The sequence below is a fragment of the Cololabis saira genome, chromosome 10 (genome assembly GCF_033807715.1).
Source record: "Cololabis saira isolate AMF1-May2022 chromosome 10, fColSai1.1, whole genome shotgun sequence".
Taxonomy (NCBI): Eukaryota; Metazoa; Chordata; class Actinopteri; order Beloniformes; family Belonidae; genus Cololabis; species Cololabis saira.
In genome coordinates, this window is record NC_084596.1 from 7,242,857 (window position 1) to 7,256,340 (window position 13,484).

At 46.8% G+C, this 13,484-nt stretch overlaps 9 non-coding genes across 9 annotated transcripts; all 9 read right to left on the bottom strand.

Moving 5' to 3' along the window:
* Positions 1 to 86: 86 nt before the first annotated feature.
* On the bottom strand, positions 87 to 168 carry trnas-uga (transfer RNA serine (anticodon UGA)). Its single transcript has one exon. It is a non-coding gene; the product is annotated as a tRNA-Ser (tRNA).
* Positions 169 to 2,910: 2,742 nt separating this feature from the next.
* Positions 2,911 to 2,984, bottom strand: trnat-agu (transfer RNA threonine (anticodon AGU)). Its single transcript has one exon. It is a non-coding gene; the product is annotated as a tRNA-Thr (tRNA).
* A 236-nt stretch (positions 2,985 to 3,220) lies between these two features.
* trnas-uga (transfer RNA serine (anticodon UGA)) lies at positions 3,221 to 3,302 on the bottom strand. Its single transcript has one exon. It is a non-coding gene; the product is annotated as a tRNA-Ser (tRNA).
* A 2,228-nt stretch (positions 3,303 to 5,530) lies between these two features.
* trnat-agu (transfer RNA threonine (anticodon AGU)) lies at positions 5,531 to 5,604 on the bottom strand. The gene has a single exon. It is a non-coding gene; the product is annotated as a tRNA-Thr (tRNA).
* A 236-nt stretch (positions 5,605 to 5,840) lies between these two features.
* Positions 5,841 to 5,922, bottom strand: trnas-uga (transfer RNA serine (anticodon UGA)). Its single transcript has one exon. It is a non-coding gene; the product is annotated as a tRNA-Ser (tRNA).
* A 2,226-nt stretch (positions 5,923 to 8,148) lies between these two features.
* trnat-agu (transfer RNA threonine (anticodon AGU)) lies at positions 8,149 to 8,222 on the bottom strand. The gene has a single exon. It is a non-coding gene; the product is annotated as a tRNA-Thr (tRNA).
* A 236-nt stretch (positions 8,223 to 8,458) lies between these two features.
* On the bottom strand, positions 8,459 to 8,540 carry trnas-uga (transfer RNA serine (anticodon UGA)). Its single transcript has one exon. It is a non-coding gene; the product is annotated as a tRNA-Ser (tRNA).
* Positions 8,541 to 11,758: 3,218 nt separating this feature from the next.
* Positions 11,759 to 11,832, bottom strand: trnat-agu (transfer RNA threonine (anticodon AGU)). The gene has a single exon. It is a non-coding gene; the product is annotated as a tRNA-Thr (tRNA).
* A 236-nt stretch (positions 11,833 to 12,068) lies between these two features.
* trnas-uga (transfer RNA serine (anticodon UGA)) lies at positions 12,069 to 12,150 on the bottom strand. Its single transcript has one exon. It is a non-coding gene; the product is annotated as a tRNA-Ser (tRNA).
* Between the last annotated feature and the right edge of the window lie 1,334 nt (positions 12,151 to 13,484).

The window sequence follows — 13,484 nt, forward strand, 5'->3', positions numbered from 1 at the left end:
GCATAAAAACTCCTCTGATTAGTTTTGAAAGACATTTTAGTCTATGGTTAACAACTGCAAGTCTTCTTGCATGTTCAAACATTAACCGTTGTTGGCAGGGTTTGAACCTGCGCGGGGAATCCCCAATGGATTTCAAGTCCATCGCCATAACCACTCGGCCACAACAACTTGTCACCTGCTTGAACATTTGGCTGAAATAAATGTGTGTTTGTTTGAATCAGAAATATTCGTCTGAGGTTTGTTCCCGTACTTATCTCTCTGCCGGGGCCAATTTTGTTGTGAACTATTGATCACAGATTATCAGATGTCCTTGTTAGTATAGTGGACAGTATCTCTGCCTGTCACGCAGAAGACCGGGGTTGGACTCCCCGACGGGGAGAAAGCCTCTCTTGGATATGCATGACTGATACATATGAACAATGGTCACTAAGATATCTCTTCCACACACCACAGGCAATTGTGCTTTTCCTGCTGAAAAAGCTGTCATTGATGAAGTTCTTCTAATACAAAACAGTGCTGTAAATCTTCCAGTGGATGATATGCTCTGTTCACTGATAGGTCCTGATCCAGAAGTTCAGCCTGGTAGAACCAGACAAGGGACCTTTTTCATGTGAGACAAACACGATAGCCACTTAACTACAGGAACTGTGCAACAGGTTATTGATCATCATTCAGTTTCTATTTCTATTCCCCCTTAATCTATAACCCCCTTAATCAAAGTTTCAAGATTTTAGTACAATGCTTTACCTGAAGACCAACATTGGAATGATGTGTGAATGGTGAAAACCTACATCTTGCTTCTCTTTCATGCCAAGAGGTAACCCGGTAAGGCATAGTCCGTAAACCCTTTCCCCTTTCTTCAATTGGGATCCTTTTTTGTTTTATTGCCCCAATCAATGTGCCTTTTTTAAATAATAAAATATTGTTTGTATTATTGAACTCTGTCCCCTATCTCCATCCCTGAGTGAACGAACCTTCGTGTCCTTTTGTAGAGGTGATAATTGACCTTTAGTACGGGTCCTAGGGCCCAAATCAAAGGCGGTGTTGTCGGTAAACAGAAAAAGATCTTCAGATCCTAAACTTAAATAATAGTGAACGTGCCGCCACATAAAGGTATATGTTACCTGTCTACTTGCACATATACTGTATGTGTGAGACTATATGTCTAATTAAATGTCTGTCAAGTCATCAATCAGGACTCATTTCCAAAAAACGTTTGAAGCCATGTACAATTACGTAAAGTCTGATTGTCAAAAACATATTCTTCCCCAACAAAAAGCATTACACTTATGAAGACCTCATGTTTCTTGCATTGGCTGGGAAACAAACCCAGGTCAACTGCTTGGCAAGCAGCCATGTTGACTGCCATACCAACGCTGCAGGAAAGTACCTGAAACAGCTGAATGAGACGTCGCAGTTTTCCAGCCACATGAGAAGGTGAGCAGTCATGTCAGGGAAAGTAACTCTTTGATGTTGGTTTCTTCAATATCACAAGCTACTTACCGCCATTTGTCCCTTAGCTTATACATCAACTTCTTGTTGTATAAGCTGCATGTTTGCAGGTATATCCAGTTAGACATGTGTTGTCATCCATTGCATTACAACATTCAAATATGGCCCTTTTCCACAAGTATCTACTCAGCTCGCTTCTACCCGCCACGCCCCCGTCTTGCGCTTTTCCACTAGGGGCCAAGGCGGGTGGGTTTCTGTAACCATTCTGCCGAGGTTCTAACAGGGCTGAGCCGGCATTATATCTGACTTCATCACCCTCCACGCCACTGATTGGTCTGGGGGCCGGGCCGTCAGACGTTTCAATCAGGAAGCGGGAGTCAGCGCGAGAGCGACTGGCGGCTCGCGGTGATTTCATTATACAGCGCAAACGTCTGTTTGGTGATCCAACTCTGAGGTGCAGATGTTCATAAACCTGGTGGCTGACGAGAGAATTAAAAAAGGGATGTAGATGGGCGATAAGGAACGATCAGATCCACAGGAGCTCTGTTTTCTTCTCAGCCGCTCGCGGCTCCAGCTGATTTCTCATCAGCGCCGACACGAACAAAAGGATTGCGCAATCGAGTACATCCCAGCAGCTTCACCCCAACCTGCCCACTTCTCAACTGGCTGTGGAAAAACAAACGGGGACAAAGCGGGTAGAGGCGGGTAGAGGCGGGTAGAGGCGAGACGAGCCGTCCCGAGCCGAGCTGCACTGAGTAGATACTAGTGGAAAAGCGCCATTAGAAAGAGACCATAGACTTGGAGAGGTTTGATAATGACAACTGTCGTTGACATTTGAATGAACAGGGCTTTCTCTTTGTACCCACCCACGCCACGTCTTAGCAGCTGGGACAGCGTCTCAGATGGTGATCCTCGCTGTGGGATGGAACTACTTATGTTAAATATTCTCTTACTGAAGAAGTTTTTGCGCTGTATTAACATACCCTAAGTGTGAGAACTATGCATGTCAAGGAATATGGATAATGATTAATGATCCTTTCAGGATCACAGGGGGGAATGGACCGTTTCCCCCTCCGACTGGGGGCTCCGTCGGCGCCGGGGGCGCCCGTGGAGGTACGGTGGGGCCCTGGCCCGGCTCGGAGGGTCGGCCCCCGCTACTGGATGGCCGGCGGGGGAACATGGGCGTCTTTCCAGGGCCGGCTCTGCTGGTCCTGCCTCCTGGCTTCGGCCTCCGCTCCCCCTCCTTCCCCCCCTACACAATTCATACGCACATTTTTGCAGGATATGAAAAGAGAGGCTCCAATAGAATGACAAAACAGAGAGCATCCACGTTCACTAAGATCAGGAGTACTTTTGACAAAGTACGCTGCTATAATTAAGCAAGCATGTGAGAAATAGTGCCAGAACCAGGAATGAGAGAAATGTGATCTTTCAGACCTTCAAGACATTTGAGTTTAGAGGCTCTGCTGGGATTTGAACCCAGGATCTCCTGTTTACTAGACAGGCACTTTGACCAACTAAGCCACAGGGCCTCCATAAAAAACCCATTGAAATAAGCAGTTCGTTATAGGTTTGAAGCAGCTCCATGCCAAAACTGCGAACCTGGGCCGACTGCTTGGAAAGAAATGTAAAACTAACTTAATGTAGGCTGATGTTACCTATTAATGCATGCTGGGGATAACACATAAAAACTCCTCTGATTAGTTTTGAAAGACATTTTAGTCTATGGTTAACAACTGCAAGTCTTCTTGCATGTTCAAACATTAACCATTGTTGGCAGGGTTTGAACCTGCGCGGGGAATCCCCAATGGATTTCAAGTCCATCGCCTTAACCACTCGGCCACAACAACTTGTCACATGCTTGAACATTTGGCTGAAATAAATGTGTGTTTGTTTGAATGTAGTACAATGCTTTACCTGAAGACCAACATTGGAATGATGTGTGAATGGTGAAAACCTACATCTTGCTTCCCTTTCACTCCAAGAGGTAAGCCGGTAAGGCCTAGTCCGTAAACCCTTTCCCCTTTCTTCAATTGGGATCCTTTTTTGTTTTATTGCCCCAACCAATGTGCCTTTTTTAAATAATAAAATATTGTTTGTATTATTGAACTCTGTCCCCTATCTCCATCCCTGAGTGAACGAACCTTCGTGTCCTTTTGTAGAGGTGATGATTGACCTTTAGTATGGGTCCTAGGGCCCAAATTAAAGGCGGTGTTGTCGGTAAACAGAAAAAGATCTTCAGATCCCAAACTTAAATAATAGTGAACGTGCCGCCACATAAAGATATATGTTACCTGTCTACTTGCGCATATATGTGTGAGACTATATGTCTAATTTAATGTCTGTCAAGTCATCAATTAGGACTCATTTCCAAAAAACGTTTGAAGCCATGTACAATTACGTAAAGTCTGATTGTCCAAAACATATTCTTCCCCAACAAAAAGCATTACACTTATGAAGACCTCATGTTTCTTGCATTGGCTGGGAAGCAAACCCAGGTCAACTGCTTGGCAAGCAGCCATGTTGACTGCCATACCAACGCTGCAGGAAAGTACCTGAAACAGCTGAATGAGACGTCGCAGTTTTCCAGCCACATGAGAAGGTGAGCAGTCATGTCAGGGAAAGTAACTCTTTGATGATGGTTTCTTCAATATCACAAGCTACTTACCGCCATTTGTGCCTTAGCTTATACATCAACTTCTTGTTGTATAAGCTGCATGTTTGCAGGTATATCCAGTTAGACATGTGTTGTCATCCATTGCATTACAACATTCTAATATGGCCCTTTTCCACAAGTATCTACTCAGCTCGCTTCTACCCGCCACGCCCCCGTCTTGCGCTTTTCCACTAGGGGCCAAGGCGAGTGGGTTTCTGTAACCATTCTGCCGAGGTTCTAACGGGGCTGAGCCGGCATTATATCTGACGTCATCACCCTCCACGCCACTGATTGGTCGGGGGGCCGGGCCGTCAGACGTTTCAATCAGGAAGCGGGAGTCAGCGTGAGAGCGACTGGCGGCTCGCGGTGATTTCATTATACAGCGCAAACGTCTGTTTGGTGATCCAACTCTGAGGTGCAGATGTTCATAAACCTGGTGGCTGACGAGAGAATTAAAAAAGGGATGTAGATGGGCGATAAGGAACGATCAGATCCACAGGAGCTCTGTTTTCTTCTCAGCCGCTCGCGGCTCCAGCTGATTTCTCATCAGCGCCGACACGAAACAAAAGGATTGCGCAATCGAGTACATCCCAGCAGCTTCACCCCAACCTGCCCACTTCTCAACTGGCTGTGGAAAAACAAACGGGGACAAAGCGGGTAGAGGCGGGTAGAGGCGGGTAGAGGCGAGACGAGCCGTCCCGAGCCGAGCCGCACTGAGTAGATACTAGTGGAAAAGCGCCATTAGAAAGAGACCATAGACTTGGAGAGGTTTGATAATGACAACTGTCGTTGACATTTGAATGAACAGGGCTTTCTCTTTGTACCCACCCACGCCACGTCTTAGCAGCTGGGACAGCGTCTCAGATGGTGATCCTCGCTGTGGGATGGAACTACTTATGTTAAATATTCTCTTACTGAAGAAGTTTTTGCGCTGTATTAACATACCCTAAGTGTGAGAACTATGCATGTCAAGGAATATGGATAATGATTAATGATCCTTTCAGGATCACAGGGGGGAATGGACCGTTTCCCCCTCCGACTGGGGGCTCCGTCGGCGCCGGGGGCGCCCGTGGAGGTACGGTGGGGCCCTGGCCCGGCTCGGAGGGTCGGCCCCCGCTACTGGATGGCCGGCGGGGGAACATGGGCGTCTTTCCAGGGCCGGCTCTGCTGGTCCTGCGTCCTGGCTTCGGCCTCCGCTCCCCCTTCTTTCCCCCCCCTACACGATTCATACGCACATTTTTGCAGGATATGAAAAGAGAGGCTCCAATAGAATGACAAAACAGAGAGCATCCACGTTCACTAAGATCAGGAGTACTTTTGACAAAGTACGCTGCTATAATTAAGCAAGCATGTGAGAAATAGTGCCAGAACCAGGAATGAGAGAAATGTGATCTTTCAGACCTTCAAGACATTTGAGTTTAGAGGCTCTGCTGGGATTTGAACCCAGGATCTCCTGTTTACTAGACAGGCACTTTGACCAACTAAGCCACAGGGCCTCCATAAAAAACCCATTGAAATAAGCAGTTCGTTATAGGTTTGAAGCAGCTCCATGCCAAAACTGCGAACCTGGGCCGACTGCTTGGAAAGAAATGTAAAACTAACTTAATGTAGGCTGATGTTACCTATTAATGCATGCTGGGGATAACACATAAAAACTCCTCTGATTAGTTTTGAAAGACATTTTAGTCTATGGTTAACAACTGCAAGTCTTCTTGCATGTTCAAACATTAACCATTGTTGGCAGGGTTTGAACCTGCGCGGGGAATCCCCAATGGATTTCAAGTCTATCGCCTTAACCACTCGGCCACAACAACTTGTCACATGCTTGAACATTTGGCTGAAATAAATGTGTGTTTGTTTGAATGTAGTACAATGCTTTACCTGAAGACCAACATTGGAATGATGTGTGAATGGTGAAAACCTACATCTTGCTTCCCTTTCATGCCAAGAGGTAAGCCGGTAAGGCCTAGTCCGTAAACCCTTTCCCCATTCTTCAATTGGGATCCTTTTTTGTTTTATTGCCCCAACCAATGTGCCTTTTTTAAATAATAAAATATTGTTTGTATTATTGAACTCTGTCCCCTATCTCCATCCCTGAGTGAACGAACCTTCGTGTCCTTTTGTAGAGGTGATGATTGACCTTTAGTATGGGTCCTAGGGCCCAAATCAAAGGCGGTGTTGTCGGTAAACAGAAAAAGATCTTCAGATCCCAAACTTAAATAATAGTGAACGTGCCGCCACATAAAGATATATGTTACCTGTCTACTTGCGCATATATGTGTGAGACTATATGTCTAATTTAATGTCTGTCAAGTCATCAATTAGGACTCATTTCCAAAAAACGTTTGAAGCCATGTACAATTACGTAAAGTCTGATTGTCCAAAACATATTCTTCCCCAACAAAAAGCATTACACTTATGAAGACCTCATGTTTCTTGCATTGGCTGGGAAGCAAACCCAGGTCAACTGCTTGGCAAGCAGCCATGTTGACTGCCATACCAACGCTGCAGGAAAGTACCTGAAACAGCTGAATGAGACGTCGCAGTTTTCCAGCCACATGAGAAGGTGAGCAGTCATGTCAGGGAAAGTAACTCTTTGATGATGGTTTCTTCAATATCACAAGCTACTTACCGCCATTTGTGCCTTAGCTTATACATCAACTTCTTGTTGTATAAGCTGCATGTTTGCAGGTATATCCAGTTAGACATGTGTTGTCATCCATTGCATTACAACATTCTAATATGGCCCTTTTCCACAAGTATCTACTCAGCTCGCTTCTACCCGCCACGCCCCCGTCTTGCGCTTTTCCACTAGGGGCCAAGGCGAGTGGGTTTCTGTAACCATTCTGCCGAGGTTCTAACGGGGCTGAGCCGGCATTATATCTGACGTCATCACCCTCCACGCCACTGATTGGTCGGGGGGCCGGGCCGTCAGACGTTTCAATCAGGAAGCGGGAGTCAGCGTGAGAGCGACTGGCGGCTCGCGGTGATTTCATTATACAGCGCAAACGTCTGTTTGGTGATCCAACTCTGAGGTGCAGATGTTCATAAACCTGGTGGCTGACGAGAGAATTAAAAAAGGGATGTAGATGGGCGATAAGGAACGATCAGATCCACAGGAGCTCTGTTTTCTTCTCAGCCGCTCGCGGCTCCAGCTGATTTCTCATCAGCGCCGACACGAACAAAAGGATTGCGCAATCGAGTACATCCCAGCAGCTTCACCCCAACCTGCCCACTTCTCAACTGGCTGTGGAAAAACAAACGGGGACAAAGCGGGTAGAGGCGGGTAGAGGCGGGTAGAGGCGAGACGAGCCGTCCCGAGCCGAGCCGCACTGAGTAGATACTAGTGGAAAAGCGCCATTAGAAAGAGACCATAGACTTGGAGAGGTTTGATAATGACAACTGTCGTTGACATTTGAATGAACAGGGCTTTCTCTTTGTACCCACCCACGCCACGTCTTAGCAGCTGGGACAGCGTCTCAGATGGTGATCCTCGCTGTGGGATGGAACTACTTATGTTAAATATTCTCTTACTGAAGAAGTTTTTGCGCTGTATTAACATACCCTAAGTGTGAGAACTATGCATGTCAAGGAATATGGATAATGATTAATGATCCTTTCAGGATCACAGGGGGGAATGGACCGTTTCCCCCTCCGACTGGGGGCTCCGTCGGCGCCGGGGGCGCCCGTGGAGGTACGGTGGGGCCCTGGCCCGGCTCGGAGGGTCGGCCCCCGCTACTGGATGGCCGGTGGGGGAACATGGGCGTCTTTCCAGGGCCGGCTCTGCTGGTCCTGCGTCCTGGCTTCGGCCTCCGCTCCCCCTCCTTCCCCCCCCTACACGATTCATACGCACATTTTTGCAGGATATGAAAAGAGAGGCTCCAATAGAATGACAAAACAGAGAGCATCCACGTTCACTAAGATCAGGAGTACTTTTGACAAAGTACGCTGCTATAATTAAGCAAGCATGTGAGAAATAGTGGCAGAACCAGGAATGAGAGAAATGTGATCTTTCCGACCTTCAAGACATTTGAGTTTAGAGGCTCTGCTGGGATTTGAACCCAGGATCTCCTGTTTACTAGACAGGCACTTTGACCAACTAAGCCACAGGGCCTCCATAAAGACCCCATTGAAATAAGCAGTTCGTTATAGGTTTGAAGCAGCTCCATGCCAAAACTGCGAACCTGGGCCGACTGCTTGGAAAGAAATGTGAAACTAACTTCATGTAGGCTGATGTTACCTATTAATGCATGCTGGGGATAACACATAAAAACTCCTCTGATTAGTTTTGAAAGACATTTTAGTCTATGGTTAACAACTGCAAGTCTTCTTGCATGTTCAAACATTAACCGTTGTTGGCAGGGTTTGAACCTGCACGGGGAATCCCCAATGGATTTCAAGTCCATCGCTTTAACCACTCGGCCACAACAACTTGTCACATGCTTGAACATTTGGCTGAAATAAATGTGTGTTTGTTTGAATGTAGTACAATGCTTTACCTGAAGACCAACATTGGAATGATGTGTGAATGGTGAAAACCTACATCTTGCTTCCCTTTCATGCCAAGAGGTAAGCCGGTAAGGCCTAGTCCGTAAACCCTTTCCCCATTCTTCAATTGGGATCCTTTTTTGTTTTATTGCCCCAACCAATGTGCCTTTTTTAAATAATAAAATATTGTTTGTATTATTGAACTCTGTCCCCTATCTCCATCCCTGAGTGAACGAACCTTCGTGTCCTTTTGTAGAGGTGATGATTGACCTTTAGTATGGGTCCTAGGGCCCAAATCAAAGGCGGTGTTGTCGGTAAACAGAAAAAGATCTTCAGATCCCAAACTTAAATAATAGTGAACGTGCCGCCACATAAAGATATATGTTACCTGTCTACTTGCACATATATGTGTGAGACTATATGTCTAATTTAATGTCTGTCAAGTCATCAATTAGGACTCATTTCCAAAAAACGTTTGAAGCCATGTACAATTACGTAAAGTCTGATTGTCCAAAACATATTCTTCCCCAACAAAAAGCATTACACTTATGAAGACCTCATGTTTCTTGCATTGGCTGGGAAGCAAACCCAGGTCAACTGCTTGGCAAGCAGCCATGTTGACTGCCATACCAACGCTGCAGGAAAGTACCTGAAACAGCTGAATGAGACGTCGCAGTTTTCCAGCCACATGAGAAGGTGAGCAGTCATGTCAGGGAAAGTAACTCTTTGATGATGGTTTCTTCAATATCACAAGCTACTTACCGCCATTTGTCCCTTAGCTTATACATCAACTTCTTGTTGTATAAGCTGCATGTTTGCAGGTATATCCAGTTAGACATGTGTTGTCATCCATTGCATTACAACATTCTAATATGGCCCTTTTCCACTAGTATCTACTCAGCTTGCTTCTAACCGCCACGCCCCCGTCTTGCGCTTTTCCACTAGGGGCCAAGGCGGGTGGGTTTCTGTAACCATTCTGCCGAGGTTCTAACCGGGCTGAGCCGGCATTATATCTGACGTCATCACCCTCCACGCCACTGATTGGTCGGGGGGCCGGGCCGTCAGACGTTTCAATCAGGAAGCGGGAGTCAGCGCGAGAGCGACTGGCGGCTCGCGGTGATTTCATTATACAGCGCAAACGTCTGTTTGGTGATCCAACTCTGAGGTGCAGATGTTCATAAACCTGGTGGCTGACGAGAGAATTAAAAAAGGGGTGTAGATGGGCGATAAGGAACGATCAGATCCACAGGAGCTCTGTTTTCTTCTCAGCCGCTCGCGGCTCCAGCTGATTTCTCATCAGCGCCGACACGAACAAAAGGATTGCGCAATCGCGTACATCCCAGCAGCTTCACCCCAACCTGCCCACTTCTCAACTGGCTGTGGAAAAACAAACGGGGACAAAGCGGGTAGAGGCGGGTAGAGGCGGGTAGAGGCGAGACGAGCCGTCCCGAGCCGAGCCGCACTGAGTAGATACTAGTGGAAAAGCGCCATTAGAAAGAGACCATAGACTTGGAGAGGTTTGATAATGACAACTGTCGTTGACATTTGAATGAACAGGGGCCTCATTTAAAATGGACTGCGTAGGAGTCATACTAAAAGTGCACGTACGCTCAAAAGCCGAAAATGCCGGGCGCAAAAAAAAATCCGGATCAATAAAACCATGTGCACGCAGATTTGCACGCAACGTTCCTTTATTAATCACAGTCCAGCTGGAAGGCTGCGTAGCTGAATCCCCGCCCTGTACACGCCCATAAATGCATATGGATGAGCCTACTGAGCATGCGCAGTGGCTTCCTGCAGCCTGTTTGTGCGTCAGAATGAATTAGAAGCTAGAAGTAGCAGCCGCCGTGACACTGACTTTCACGGAGACAGAGATGTTGTAGATGATGTGGAGGACAGGAAAACCACATTATTTGGTGGTCACAGTAAAAGTTAGAATAAGTATATAAATAGTATACAATAAAATAAAGCGAGTGAGTGGCAGCACGCCGTTGCTGCGCTAAACGCCGTGAGTTCCCCGGCGCAACAGGGGGACACACGTCCCCCCGTCTTTTCAAAATCATGTTTTTTTTCCCCTTACTTTTTACAGTTTAAAAACTAACGGTAGGCTCAGCCTTAAATTGCAAATTATCAAGACACTGTATGAAAGCGATACGAAAACGGCCCGCAGCCCCGCTCCCCCTCCCCCCCCCCCCCCCCCCCCCCCGTCTCCCCTCAGAGCTGCTCAGGGCGGGTTTATGGTTCTGCGTCACCGACGCAGAGCCTACGGCGTAGGTGCGCGTCGCCGCGTACCCTACGCCGTAGGCTCTGCGTCGTTTTAACGCGGGACCATAATTTAGGCACCATATACAAGCAGCACCTAAAGGTTTCACGCGCGCGCAAAACTCATATATATGAAAAAAAATCTGAGTCCCTTTAGGGGCTCCGCGGGGCTCCCTAAACGCAGCCCCTCATTTGTTCTGTCCTAAAGCGGTGCAGAGGAGGCTGCAGCTCCAGCAGCACCAGAGTCCTGACTGACAGCTTCACACACAGAGGGACACGATCAGCGCTATTTTATTATTTTATTATTTTAAGCCTGACATATGTTGTGATATGTGATGACATTATTAAGAGTATGATATGAATCTGGCTTCATTTCACCACCTCACAGCCTGCGTCGCCAGTTCCCCGTGTCTTAAGTGAATTCTTACGGGAGGGTCAGGGTTGCCGTAAAGATAAGCAGATTTTTCGGTTAGTTTTTTCTTTTTAGATCCGAGGATTTGCGTAGAAGGTGGCTTCCGCAACTTTCAGGCGCTTTTTCTGCGCAAGCAAGCTTTATAGATGAGGCCCCAGGGCTTTCTCTTTGTACCCACCCACGCCACGTCTTAGCAGCTGGGACAGCGTCTCAGATGGTGATCCTCACTGTGGGATGGAACTACTTATGTTAAATATTCTCTTACTGAAGAAGTTTTTGCGCTGTATTAACATACCCTAAGTGTGAGAACTATGCATGTCAAGGAATATGGATAATGATTAATGATCCTTTCAGGATCACAGGGGGGAATGGACCGTTTCCCCCTCCGACTGGGGGCTCCGTCGGCGCCCGTGGAGGTACGGTGGGGCCCTGGCCCCGGCTCGGAGGGTCGGCCCCCGCTACTTGACCTTCAAGACATTTGAGTTTAGAGGCTCTGCTGGGATTTGAACCCAGGATCTCCTGTTTACTAGACAGGCACTTTGACCAACTAAGCCACAGGGCCTCCATAAAGACCCCATTGAAATAAGCAGTTCGTTATAGGTTTGAAGCAGCTCCATGCCAAAACTGCGAAACTGGGCCGACTGCTTGGAAAGAAATGTGAAACTAACTTCATGTAGGCTGATGTTACCTATTAATGCATGCTGGGGATAACACATAAAAACTCCTCTGATTAGTTTTGAAAGACATTTTAGTCTATGGTTAACAACTGCAAGTCTTCTTGCATGTTCAAACATTAACCGTTGTTGGCAGGGTTTGAACCTGCGCGGGGAATCCCCAATGGATTTCAAGTCCATCGCCTTAACCACTCGGCCACAACAACTTGTCACATGCTTGAACATTTGGCTGAAATAAATGTGTGTTTGTTTGAATGTAGTACAATGCTTTACCTGAAGACCAACATTGGAATGATGTGTGAATGGTGAAAACCTACATCTTGCTTCCCTTTCATGCCAAGAGGTAAGCCGGTAAGGCCTAGTCCGTAAACCCTTTCCCCATTCTTCAATTGGGATCCTTTTTTGTTTTATTGCCCCAACCAATGTGCCTTTTTTAAATAATAAAATATTGTTTGTATTATTGAACTCTGTCCCCTATCTCCATCCCTGAGTGAACGAACCTTCGTGTCCTTTTGTAGAGGTGATGATTGACCTTTAGTATGGGTCCTAGGGCCCAAATCAAAGGCGGTGTTGTCGGTAAACAGAAAAAGATCTTCAGATCCCAAACTTAAATAATAGTGAACGTTCCGCCACATAAAGATATATGTTACCTGTCTACTTGCGCATATATGTGTGAGACTATATGTCTAATTTAATGTCTGTCAAGTCATCAATTAGGACTCATTTCCAAAAAACGTTTGAAGCCATGTACAATTACGTAAAGTCTGATTGTCCAAAACATATTCTTCCCCAACAAAAAGCATTACACTTATGAAGACCTCATGTTTCTTGCATTGGCTGGGAAGCAAACCCAGGTCAACTGCTTGGCAAGCAGCCATGTTGACTGCCATACCAACGCTGCAGGAAAGTACCTGAAACAGCTGAATGAGACGTCGCAGTTTTCCAGCCACATGAGAAGGTGAGCAGTCATGTCAGGGAAAGTAACTCTTTGATGATGGTTTCTTCAATATCACAAGCTACTTACCGCCATTTGTGCCTTAGCTTATACATCAACTTCTTGTTGTATAAGCTGCATGTTTGCAGGTATATCCAGTTAGACATGTGTTGTCATCCATTGCATTACAACATTCTAATATGGCCCTTTTCCACAAGTATCTACTCAGCTCGCTTCTACCCGCCACGCCCCCGTCTTGCGCTTTTCCACTAGGGGCCAAGGCGAGTGGGTTTCTGTAACCATTCTGCCGAGGTTCTAACGGGGCTGAGCCGGCATTATATCTGACGTCATCACCCTCCACGCCACTGATTGGTCGGGGGGCCGGGCCGTCAGACGTTTCAATCAGGAAGCGGGAGTCAGCGTGAGAGCGACTGGCGGCTCGCGGTGATTTCATTATACAGCGCAAACGTCTGTTTGGTGATCCAACTCTGAGGTGCAGATGTTCATAAACCTGGTGGCTGACGAGAGAATTAAAAAAGGGATGTAGATGGGCGATAAGGAACGATCAGATCCACAGGAGCTCTGTTTTCTTCTCAGCCGCTCGCG